Source organism: Vombatus ursinus, unplaced genomic scaffold, assembly GCF_900497805.2.
Source record: "Vombatus ursinus unplaced genomic scaffold, bare-nosed wombat genome assembly UNPS02010433.1, whole genome shotgun sequence".
NCBI lineage: Eukaryota > Metazoa > Chordata > Mammalia > Diprotodontia > Vombatidae > Vombatus > Vombatus ursinus.
The window spans coordinates 1-11,804 of NW_020950211.1; positions in this window are offsets into that span (position 1 = coordinate 1).

Genomic DNA, 11,804 nt, shown 5'->3' on the forward strand with positions numbered 1-11,804 from the left:
CTATGACCCAGCAATACTAGGTCTGTATCTCTAAGAAATTCCCCCCCCAAAGAAAAGAAAAAAGACCCATATGTACAAAAATATTTACAGCAGCTCTTTTTGTGGTGGCAAAGAATTGGAAATTGAGGGGATACTCATCTATTAGGGAATGGCTGAATAAGTTGTGGGTATATAATTGTAATGGAATACTATTATGTTATAAGAAATGATGAGCAGGATGATTTCAAAAAAACCTGGAAAGACTTACACAAACTGATGCAAAGTAAGGTGAGCAGAACCAGGAGAACATTATACACAGTAATAGCAGTATTGTATGATGATCAACGGTAAATGACTTAGCTATTCTCAGCCATACAATGATCTAAGATAAATCAGAAGGACTGATGATGAAAAATGCTATCCACCTCCAGAGAAAGAATTGATGGAGTCTAAATGCAGATCAAAGCATCCTTTTTTTACTTTCTTTGAGGGGTGGAGGAGTCTGTTTTTTGTTTCACAACATGACTAATATGGAAATAAGTTTTGGATGACTGCACATGTATAATATATACCAAATTGCTTGCCTTCTTTATTGGGGGGGAGGGAAGGGAGAGAGAGAGTTTAAAACTCAAAAATTTTAACAATGAACCTAAAAATTGTTTTTACATATAATTGAAAAAAATATTTAAAAGTAAAAAAAAAAAAGTTAATTAAAAAAAGAGCCTGGTTTTCCATGCAGACATCAAATACTTGTGTTCTTACTATGTATGGATTTATTTTATATAGTTGACATACGTCTGTCATATACTCAAACCATGAATACAAAACTGAGTCAGAGGCTTTCCAGTAATGAAGTAGGTCTCAATGTTATGGCAGTTTGGGTGGTTTTTTCATTAATCTTCAAACTAATAATGAGCTGCACTTTACATCCCTAGGACTTTGGGGCTCACTCTTTTTATTCTTCAGTCAAAATGCTGTTTTTGTGTGTTTATATATGTATATATATATTAGTGATCTTAGCTGTGAATATGCTGTATAAATGTTATAAATAGTAACCATGTACTTGGTCTATATTTGGAGGGATCAGTGACATTCTCATCCTTTTGAGATAAATACTTGATGACTTCTGATAAGAAAAAAATGGGATCAGGTTTGCCTCAAAGAGGAAACTATAAAGTGTTTTCATTGTAATTCATGCCCCATATTGAAACATATGAGCTAATAATTATGGTTCTTATCCAGACCCATCATTTTCAGTTTTTACAGGAAAGCTAGAGTTTCAGTGACCTCCCTTGATGGGAGGTCATCCATATTAATGGGATGTAAGCTTTCTGTTCAAGGTTCAATCCAATGTGAACTTTTGATGTACTGGACATCTTTTAGCCACAAAGATGACCAGAAATATTCCACATCTCTCTTCTTTAGGCATCTTTTCTCTCCTTTAATGTCTTCATTTCTCAAGACATTATAGTATAGTTTTTGATGTTGAATTTTTCATTTTTTGTCCTTTGAATTTCTTTAGCTCCTTGTATTATTTGTTAACATTTTGGCTTTTGCTTATAATTGTTGATTATGAGTATTAAGAATTTTTTACAGACTTTTGTGTTCTAGGCTCCATTCTGCATGTCTCTTTTTTAATCACCTTTAATCAGGAGATGTGGTGTTGAAGTGGTCTGCTGTACAGATCAACCAGATGTTGATATAACATTGCAATATCTTTCCCCAGATCTTTAACCATTTTCTGAGCTTCTTGAATCATGATGACTTTAGATATCAATCACTAAGACTAGTCATCAATGACTCTATCTTTCTGCTCAAGATGCTTATAGGAACAAAGGCTTCAGAACCTCCTGCTGTGTGCAGGTCCTGAAATGTTTTTACACTCTAGCAAACATTGTGGGAGAAGGTGTTTGTTCATGATGGTTAGATCAGATGCCAGCCTTTAAAGATGTCTATTTTGGTTTAGTTGGTCAATTAGTTGGATTGAAAAGGGCTTTTCAGAATTCCATTCTAATTATTCTCCTCTCCTCTGCAGAATCATTTGTGACAGCAGCATCAATTTGCTGTTCATTATTAGGTAACACTTCTTAAGTTTGTGTTAAATGAAAATTTTCAGTGCATTCAGGTTCTTCATCTTTTCCCTCTTCAGATTTAAGTAACTCCTTGATTTTTACTCTTATTTTATCTAATCTAGGTTTAGGGATGACATTATTTCTTATGATTGCCCATTATTGACCTTTACTATGTTGCTGCATAACTTGCAGCCAAAGACAGTGTTGACAAAAAGCAATGTAAAGTCCTTTTTATAATTGGTAAGATAACAATAGCACTTTTTATATAGCACTTTAAGGTTTGCAAAGGACTGTTCTTATATTAGTGAACAACAACCTTGGGAAGCAGGTGTTATTATCCCTGCTTTACAGATGAGGAAACTGAGGCAGGCAAAGGTTTTAGTAACTTGCCCAGGGTCACAGAACTAAAGTGTCTGAGGCTGAATTTGAACTCAGGACTTCCTGACTCCAGGCCCGGTGCTTTCTCTACTCAATTGATTGTTTCCAATTCTGTTACAATGTAGTTTGCATTCCTGTATAGGAAAAAAATTTCATGTCTTCAGCCTCCATTTCAGGCCCCCTTGTGGTTTGCCAGATTTAGTGGTTAGTGACTTCAGTGCTGATGCATTTCCAGCAGGTGGAGTATTGGTATTTCTGATTTGTCCCAATGCTTCTTGCCTTTCTGCAGTTTGAAAACATGAAAGGTGTCCCTCAGGGTTCTGTTCTCCATCTATACTGCTTCACTTAGGGACCTCATCAGCTCCCATGGATTCAATGATCAGTCCTGTGTTGATGATTCCCAGATCTCTTTACTCAGCTCTGACTTATCTACTGACCTCTGAGCTCACATTTCCAACTATCTACAGAGGGTCCCTAACTGGATATCCTGTCGACATCTTAAACTCAACACGTTTAAAACTGGACTCATTATCTTTCCCTCCAAACTCTCCCTTCTCCTTACCTTCCCTGTTACCATGGAGGGCAACACCATCCTCCCAATCCCTCACGCCCATAAGCTAGGAGTCATCTGAGATCCTCACTCTCTCTCACCACTACCAGTTCCCCCTCCAAACCAAACTGTAGTCAAGGTCTGCTGATTTTACCTTTGCAACATCTCTCCAATATGCCCCCTCCTTTCCTCTGACCCTGTCACCCATCTAGTGTGGACACTCACCATCTCACAGCTGTGCTATTGCAATAGCTGCTGGGGGGTCTGCCTGCCTCAGCTGTCTCCCCCAACTCCACTCAGCTGCCAAAGTGATCTTTCTAAGGTGCATAACTGACCATGGCATCTCCCTATTCTATAATCTCCAGTTGCTCCCTATTACCTCCAGGATCAAATATAAAATCCTCTGTTTGGCTTTCAAGGCTCTTCATAACCTGCCCCCCCCCCCCCCCCCCCCCAATCTTATGCTTTACACCCTGCCACACATTCTGGGATCCTAGTGACACTGCCCGCCTGGCTGTTCTGTGAACAAGACTTTCAGTCTCCAGACTCCAAGCATTTTCTCTGTCCGTCCCCCATGCCTAGAATGCTGTCCCTCCCCCTCTGCCTCCTGGTTACCCTGGCTCCCTCCATGGACTAGCTAACATTACACCTTCCCTGTCCTTCTTCATTTTTGTGCTTTCCCTCTGTTGATTATCTCTGATTTATCCTGGGCATATTTCACTCACACATAGTTGTCTGCAGGTTGTCTCCCCCATTGGACTGTGAGCTCTTTGAGAGGAGGGACTGGTTTGTATGTTTCTTTGTAACCCTTAGCACAGTGCCTGGCATACAGAAGGAAGGAAGGAAGGAAGGAAGAAGGAGGAAGGGAGGGAGGGAGGAAGGAAGAAGGAGGGAGGGAGGAAGGAAGAAGGAGGAAGGGAGGGATGGAAGGAGGAAGGAAGGAAGGAAGGAGGAGGAGGAGGGAGGAAGGGAGGAAAAAGGATGGGTGGAGAAAGAAAGAGGGAGGAAGGAAGGAAGAATTTACTAAGTGCCTACTATGTGCTAAACACTTTTTGCCAATATTATCTCATTTGATCCTCATAACAACCCTGGGAGGTAGTCACTATTATCATCCCCATTTTACATATAAGGAAACTGAGGCAGAAGAGGTGATGTGGCTTACCCAGGTCACACAGCTAGTAAGTGTCTGAGGTCACATTGGAACTCAGGACTTCCTGACTTCAGGCCCATCATTCCATCTCCTGTGTCACCTAGCTGCCTCCACAGTAGCTGCTTGATGAACGTTTAACTAACTGAAGGAAAGCCATTTATTCTGTCTTCTATGTCAAGGTGATCAATGATTCTGAGTCGGGCCAGCCTGAAAGCTTCTGGCCCTGACCTGTTTCTTAGAATTCTAGGAGTAGTTTCTTCACACTGGCTAGGGTGCTAGCCCAGTGGGTGGTGTTGCCAGAGCCCAGCTGGCCAGGGTTTGAGGGTTCCTTCCAGGCCTTCACAGTTATCAGAGCTATCTCAGAGCACACAGAGTAGTCTGCAACATACAGCAACTTAGATGACACTCTCTGACTTTGCCATTGTGCAGCTCCACCCCCCCCCCCCACACACACATATATTCACATACATAGACAGCTTTGGACTTTAAGATTTTTTTTAACTCAAAGTCACCTGGGTATAAAGTGGCAAAGAGGAGACTTGAATCCAAGGTCTCCAAATGTAACACTCTTTCTACTCTACATGGATGATAACTGGAAGATAACCATTAGGCTACCTCTTTTTTTAATCCACCTTAAAAGATTCCAATTCTATCTAAAAAATGGGAATGAAATATAAGTAAATTTTTCCATTTTTTGTCTCTCACACTCACTCTTTCAACTTTTTTCCTCCTTTTTTTAAATGTTTTGATGCTTGTATATGTATATAATGCTATATACATTTAACATTATATACATATATACCCATATATAACACTATATATGTGTGTATATACATGTATGTGTGTGTGTGTGTGTGTGTGTGTGTGTGTGTGTGTATCAGCCAGGTAGCACAGTGGACAGTGGATAGAGTGCTGGGCTAGAGTTAGGAAGACTCAAGTTCATATCTGGCTTCAGACACTTACTAGCTGTGTGACCCTGAGCAAGTCATTTATCCCTGTTTGCCTCAGTCCCCTCATCTACGAAATGAGCTGCAGAAGGAAACAACAAACTACTCCAGTATCTTTGCCAAGGAAACCCTAAATGGGGTCATGAAGAGTCAGACATGACTGAAATGACTGAACAACAAAAATGTATATCACTGTCATTTCCCAATGATAAAGCCCTCCATTGTAAAAAATAAATAGAATAAAACAAAAACAAACAAACAAACCCAACACATTGGTCCTATCTGACAAGGTGTACCCCATTCTGCACCTGTAGTTCACCACTCTACATAGAGGAGAAAGACATATTTCACCATTAATCCTTTGAAGCATGAGTCTTCCAGTGTTCTTTTCCTTTATGTGATTATGGTCATTGTATACATTTTTCATCTGGTTCTGCCTACTTTGATCTAATCAGTTTATACGAACCTTCCCAGGTTTCTCTGGATACCTCATATTCATCATTTCTCATGGCACGTTGATATTCTCCTACATTCATATGTCACCATTTGTTTAGCCATTGCCCTATCAACAAACCCCCTACTTTCCTTCCAACTCTTTGCTCCTGTAAAGGTGCTGCTATAAATCATTTTCCATATGTGAGCACTGTCTTTCAACACCTTGGGGCTTTGCCTAGTAGTGGTACCTCTGGGTCTCAACAGGCTTCTTTGTTTTTTAATTTTTTAACTTTTATTTTCAGTTACAAATTCTCTTCCTCCCTCTACCTAAAATGTGCATTTGTGTCATCAGAATTTTGTTTTGGGGAGCTCCTCTAACTTTGGTTTCCAAAAAAAGCTTGATGTTATCCTAGATTCTCAGATCAGTTTAAGGAATGAATGAATCAGGATCACAGCTTTAGGGCTGGTTGAGACCTTAGCTGTCATCTAGTCCAACTCCTTAGCATTTACATACAAGGAAACTGAGGCCCAGAGAGAGAACAGTTACAAGACTGCACAAGAAGCAGATCATGAGTCCTCAGATTCTGCTTCCAGAACTCTTCTCATTGGTGCACGCATGCACGTTTATATACACAGACACACAGACACACACACCTTTCTGTTACCTCTCTCCAGTTACTTTGTCACCCAAAGTCAGGGCCATCCCCAGTGCTAGACTCCCCATTCTTATGGGCTGCACTGCCACCTACTGGCCAAGAACACTGCAGCAGCCAGCCAGGAGGGAGCTGTCCCCCTCTCTGAAGCAGCAGTCTCCACCCAGCTGCTACCACCCCAAGAAGAAAACAACCCAGAAACAGTCCTAGAAGTCTTGTCAGGCCCCCATAAAGTACAGTATCCACCCCTAGATCCCTGAAATCCTAATCGGTCAAGGTTGAATCTTCAGCAATTTCCTCCTTTAGACAGGTGCTAGTGAAACTTTCTTTTTCTTTTTCTTTTTTTTTTGGTGAGGCAATTGGGGTTAAGTGACTTGCCCAGAGTCACACAGCTAGTAAGTGTTATGTGTCTGAGGCTGGATTTGAACTCAGGTCCTCCTGCCTACAGTAGTGAAACTTTCAAATTTTACTGTCAGGAACATTGGTGTACTGAGCCCTGGGAGGGGGGAGTGAAGAGATTTTTAAATCTTAAAACACAGAATGTCAGAACTGGAAGGGGCCTTTAATTCTTTTTTTCAGATAATAAACATTTTTTTTCTCTTCTTCCTACCCACCACACAATTAAAAAAAGAAAAACAAAGCCCTCGTAACAACTTATGCATAGCCAAGATCATGTTGGCCAAATCCAAAAATGCAGGTCTCATTTTGCTTCTTGACTCATCTGTGTCTTGACCTCTTAGTCAGGAAGGAGTTAGGCATGGCTCAGCATGAGCCTCTGGATTGCATTGGTTAGAATTCTTAAGTCTCTCAAAATTGTCTTTACAATGTTGTTATTATTGTATAGATTTCCTTCCTTTTTAAAAAAAATTCTTGGTGCTATATTTCATTTTTAACTATACTTTCCTTTGACTTTCTTACTATAGATCCTGTTTCATTGCAGGTTTGAATAATGCTTGAAATGCTTGCCTTCCCCACACCAACAGCCGTTGCAATACCTTTATCATGGAAGTGTGCTCTTTAAGAGCTATGACTTTCGGGGCAGCTGGGTGGCGCAGTGGATAGAGCACCAGCCCTGAAGTCAGGAGGACCTGAGTTCAAATCCAGCCTCAGACCAAACACTTGACACTTACTAGCTGTGTGACCCCAAACAAGTTACTTAATCCCAATTGCCTAAAAAAAAGAGAGAGAGAGAGAGAGAAAGAGTTATAACTTTCACATGTTTCCTTGTAATAGTATATTGTATAAATTTTCTGATTGTGTTCAGTTCACTCTGCATCTGTTCATTCTAATCTTCCTCATCTTCTCTGAAATTATCCATTTCATTCTTTCTTATTGCACAAATATATTTAATTGCATTCATATGCCATAATTTGTTTAGCCATTCCCTAACAAACTAGCATACCCTTAGTTTCCAGGTCTTTGCCGCCACAAAAAGCAATGCTACAATTATGTTTGTACACATGGGTTCTTTTCCTCTTTCTTTGATCTCTTTGGGAGGATAGGTCTAGTAATGATATCACTAAGTCATGGGTTATGCACGGCTTAGTAACTGTTGGATATAATTCCAAATTGCTTTCCAGATGATAATAATTATTATTGTTTCTTCTTTGTACTTGAAGAGGATCAATGACATCACAATATTAAGGTCAGGATACAGTGTATTTGACTGTAGCTGATCAGACCAATATGAGCTCAGAAGGCACTGCCACCAGTCGAGTACAAATAGTATGAACATTTGGAGTGGAAATGTCTCTAGATTTACGCATCTCATGTATCCTTTGTGCTCCTGCGATTCTGCTTTGCTCATAGAACACATTCCCTTTTTTGATTCCAGCACACAATGCTGGGCAGTTCTATGCCCCAGTCTTCCATGTGTCACAATCCATTTCAAAGTACTTCAGAAAGATCTTAAGAGTGCCCTTAGGGGCAGCTAGGTGGTGCAGTGGATAGAGCACTGGCCCTGGAGTCAGGAGGACCTGCGTTCAAATCCGACCTCAGACACATAACACTCACTAGCTGTGTGACTCTGGGCAAGTCACTTAACTCCAATTGCCTCACCAAAAAAAAAAAAAAAAATTCCTGTTTCCCTGAGTTCAAATCTGGCCTCAAACACTTGACACTTACTAGCTGTGTGACTCAACTCTGATTGCCTCACCAAAAAAAACAAAAGCTTTCGCTACTTTCAACCATCATGTGAGCACCTGTCTTGTGTGATTTCTCCATAAAATAGTCTTTGAGGGCACACATACATTTGGCGTTTGAATAACGTGGCCAGACCATTGGAATTATGCACTTTGTAACAGAGCCTGAATGCTTGGCAGTTCAGCTCAAGAGAGGACCTCAATGTCCCATATCATATCTTGCCAAGTGATTTGCAGAATCTTCTTAAGACAATTCAAATGGAAGCAATTCAGTGTCTTGGCATGGTGCTGGTATACTGTCCAGGTCTTTCAGGCATACAACAATGAGGTCAGCACAACAGTTCTATAGACCTTCAGTTTGGTAGGAACGTGATACTCTTCTCTCCCACACTTTCCTTAGTAGCCTCCCAAACACACTGAGCTAGTTCTGGTAATATGTGTTTCAACCTCATCATCTCTGTGGACATCCCTGGAAGGCATATTGCTAAGGTAAGCGAACTTATCCACAGCATTCAAATTTTCTCCATTTTCTGTAAGCAATGGTTCCATGTATAGATGGTGCAGTACTGGCTGGTGGAGAACCTCTGTTTCCTTAGTGTTGGTTGTTAGGCTAAAATTAGCACAAGCAGCATGGAATTGATCCATATGCTGTTGCATCTCAGCTTCAAAGTCTGCCCTGAGTACACAATCATCTTCAAACAAAAAGTCATGCACCAATTCTCCCTTCACTTTAATCTTGGCTTGTAGCCTTTTCAAGTTGAATAGTTTACCATCAGTACAGTAGCTGACCTTGATGTTGTTTTCACCCTCGTTGAAGGCATCTGACAACATCACTAAAAACATCATGCTAAAAAGCAAGGGAACAAGGACACAGCCCTGCCTCACTCTGCTGTTGGTGACTGGGAAAGCTTGAGAGCGTCATTCTTTATACAGAATCCATATAAGCATGCCATCACAGAGCTGACATAAAATACTGATTTACTTCTCCAGGCAACCAAATTTTGCCATGATCTTCCACAAGTCCTCACAACTGACAGCATCAATAACCTTGGTCAGGTACAGACCTCTGTTCTATTCCTGGCATTTCTCCTGGAGTTGTCAGGCAGCAAACGCTGTTCCTCCCCCAATTGATAAATGGTCAGAGGATGTGAACAGGCAGTTTTCAGAGGAAGAAATTGAAGCTATCTATAGTCATGAAAAAAATGCTCTAAATCACTATTGATTAGAGAAATGCAGATCAAAACAACTCTGAGGTACCACATCACATCTATCAGATTTGCCAACATGACAAAACAGGTAAATGGTAAATGTTGGAGAAGATGTGAGAAAATTGGAACACGAATGCATTGTCCAACCCTTCTGTAGAGCATTTTGGAAGTATGCGCAAAGGGCTATAAAACTGTGACCCAGCAGTATCACTTCTAGGTCTGTATCCCAAAGAGATCATAACAAAGAGAAAAGGGCCCACATGTACCATTCTGGCCTGGTACCTTTCAGGTAGGTGATACACAGGGGTGGTCTTGTCTCTGATTTGCTTCTCAGAACTCTTCACAGACACCAAGTTCAGGCTTCCTGTGATGTTCCAGTCCTCAGTCCAGGTCCCAAGAACTTGCTTAGGTTTCCTACAACGATGGAGCAGGAGCAGCTGAGGCCATGGCACAATCAGGGGTATGACGGCTCTCTTTTGTAGCTGATGGCTTATCTTGTCCTTTAATTGATTATTAGCTTGTTAGTAATTATTAATAATATTAGTATTAATTATTATTATTCCTATTAGCTTGTCTTGTCCTTTAATTCCAAAGAGTGGCACCAAGTATCAGATCCCAGCCCCTCTGAGGAAGGAATCTTCCAAGAACATGGAGGCTGGCCTGGAGAATTTGGGGAAGATGGCTGTCATCAGAGTCAGGCCTCCAAGCTCCTTCCCACAAATGGGCATGCTTAGTTGTTAACTGTGCAGGCAGTTATGAGTCCAGTTTCAGGTGAATGTCCAAATGATCATGCTTCCCCTTGGAGGAGGTGCAATTTCCAACTCTCATAGTATAGACAGCCTCAGAACCAGGCAGAAGCAGAAGGTAAGGACCACCAAGCCCATCCCCATCTGCCACATGACTGGGGGCCAGGCTCTGTGGGTAACTGGGTAGGCACAGGGCCATTGAGCTAGGGTTTGGGTGACCCAGCCTCTGATTCCCCCATGCTGAAGAACAACCTTCCTAAAGTTTATTTTTAGAATTGTGTGTAAAATAGAAATCAATAGGTCCTGAGTGAAGATCTGGGTCTTAAACTGCTTGGCTTAGACGCTGCAGCTTCAGAGTTTTCTGTTGTTCCAGCGGAAGGCTTGGCTACAAATGGGACTTTATTGTGTGTGACTACCACTGAAATTGAGAGGGCAATGGAGGACATTTAACAGGGTTCCTGGAAGATGGGGACTTTGAAGGGGTTGGCAGCGTGGAGGAGAAGAGGGCAAAACTCTACATTCTGTTGGGGCCTAGTGATAGATAGGACACTGCAATAGAAGTCAAGAAGACCTGAGTTAAAATCCCACCTCTGACACTAACTGGGTAACCCTGGGCAAACCACTTAACTGCTATGTGCCTCAGTTTCCTCTTCTGCAAAATTAGGGAGTTGGACTTTATGAGCTCCAAGGTCTCTAGGTATATTAATAACTACAATAATAGCTAAAATGTTTTGCAAAGCACTTTACATATGATATATACATTTATACATATATATATATATATAAAAATTTTGATTGTATGGAATAGATTGTGTACCTTATTTTTATCTCCCATTTTGCAGATGAGGAAATGGAGGCTCAGAGTGATGAGGTGACCTTCCCATGATCATACAACTAGTGACATGAATAATAAGTGCTGAGCAAACTCATCATCAGGTGGGGCTGTCCCTTTGGGGAGGGGGGAATCAGACTGTAAGTCAGGACTGGGGTCATTGGGCTCCAGGTGGAGGAAGCTGATTCTTCTAAGGATCAATTCAGTGCAATTCTACAAACAAAGCAGAAAGCCCTGGTTTATACTCCTAGGGGCACAAGGATGAAAAACAGCCGTGAGGGGATTGAGTGGGACTGCCCCCATCATGAAGTCTCCTGGTGTTGGAACCAGAAGGGAACACAGCACGGCAGAGCTGGGAGGGGCCTTAGAAATTAGAATATCAGTAGTTGGGTAGCTAGCACACAGGCAGAGTAAACTAGAAGTAACAATAACAAGAGGACACAATTGACTGGCTAGGAGACAGAAAATAAATAGAGTTGATTCTAAGGCAGGAAAAGTTTTTAGAACACAGAATATTAGCACTAGAAGGGACTTTTGACAACAGAATATCAGACTTGAAAGGGGGTCCTTAGGGATCATCTAATCCGGCCCCCTAATTGTACAGCTAAGGAAACTGAGGCCCAGAAAGAGGAAGTGAATTATCCAAGGAAAGCAACACGATGTGTGAGAGCACTGAGTTTGGAGTCAGAAGGCTAGGGTTCAGATATCAATTA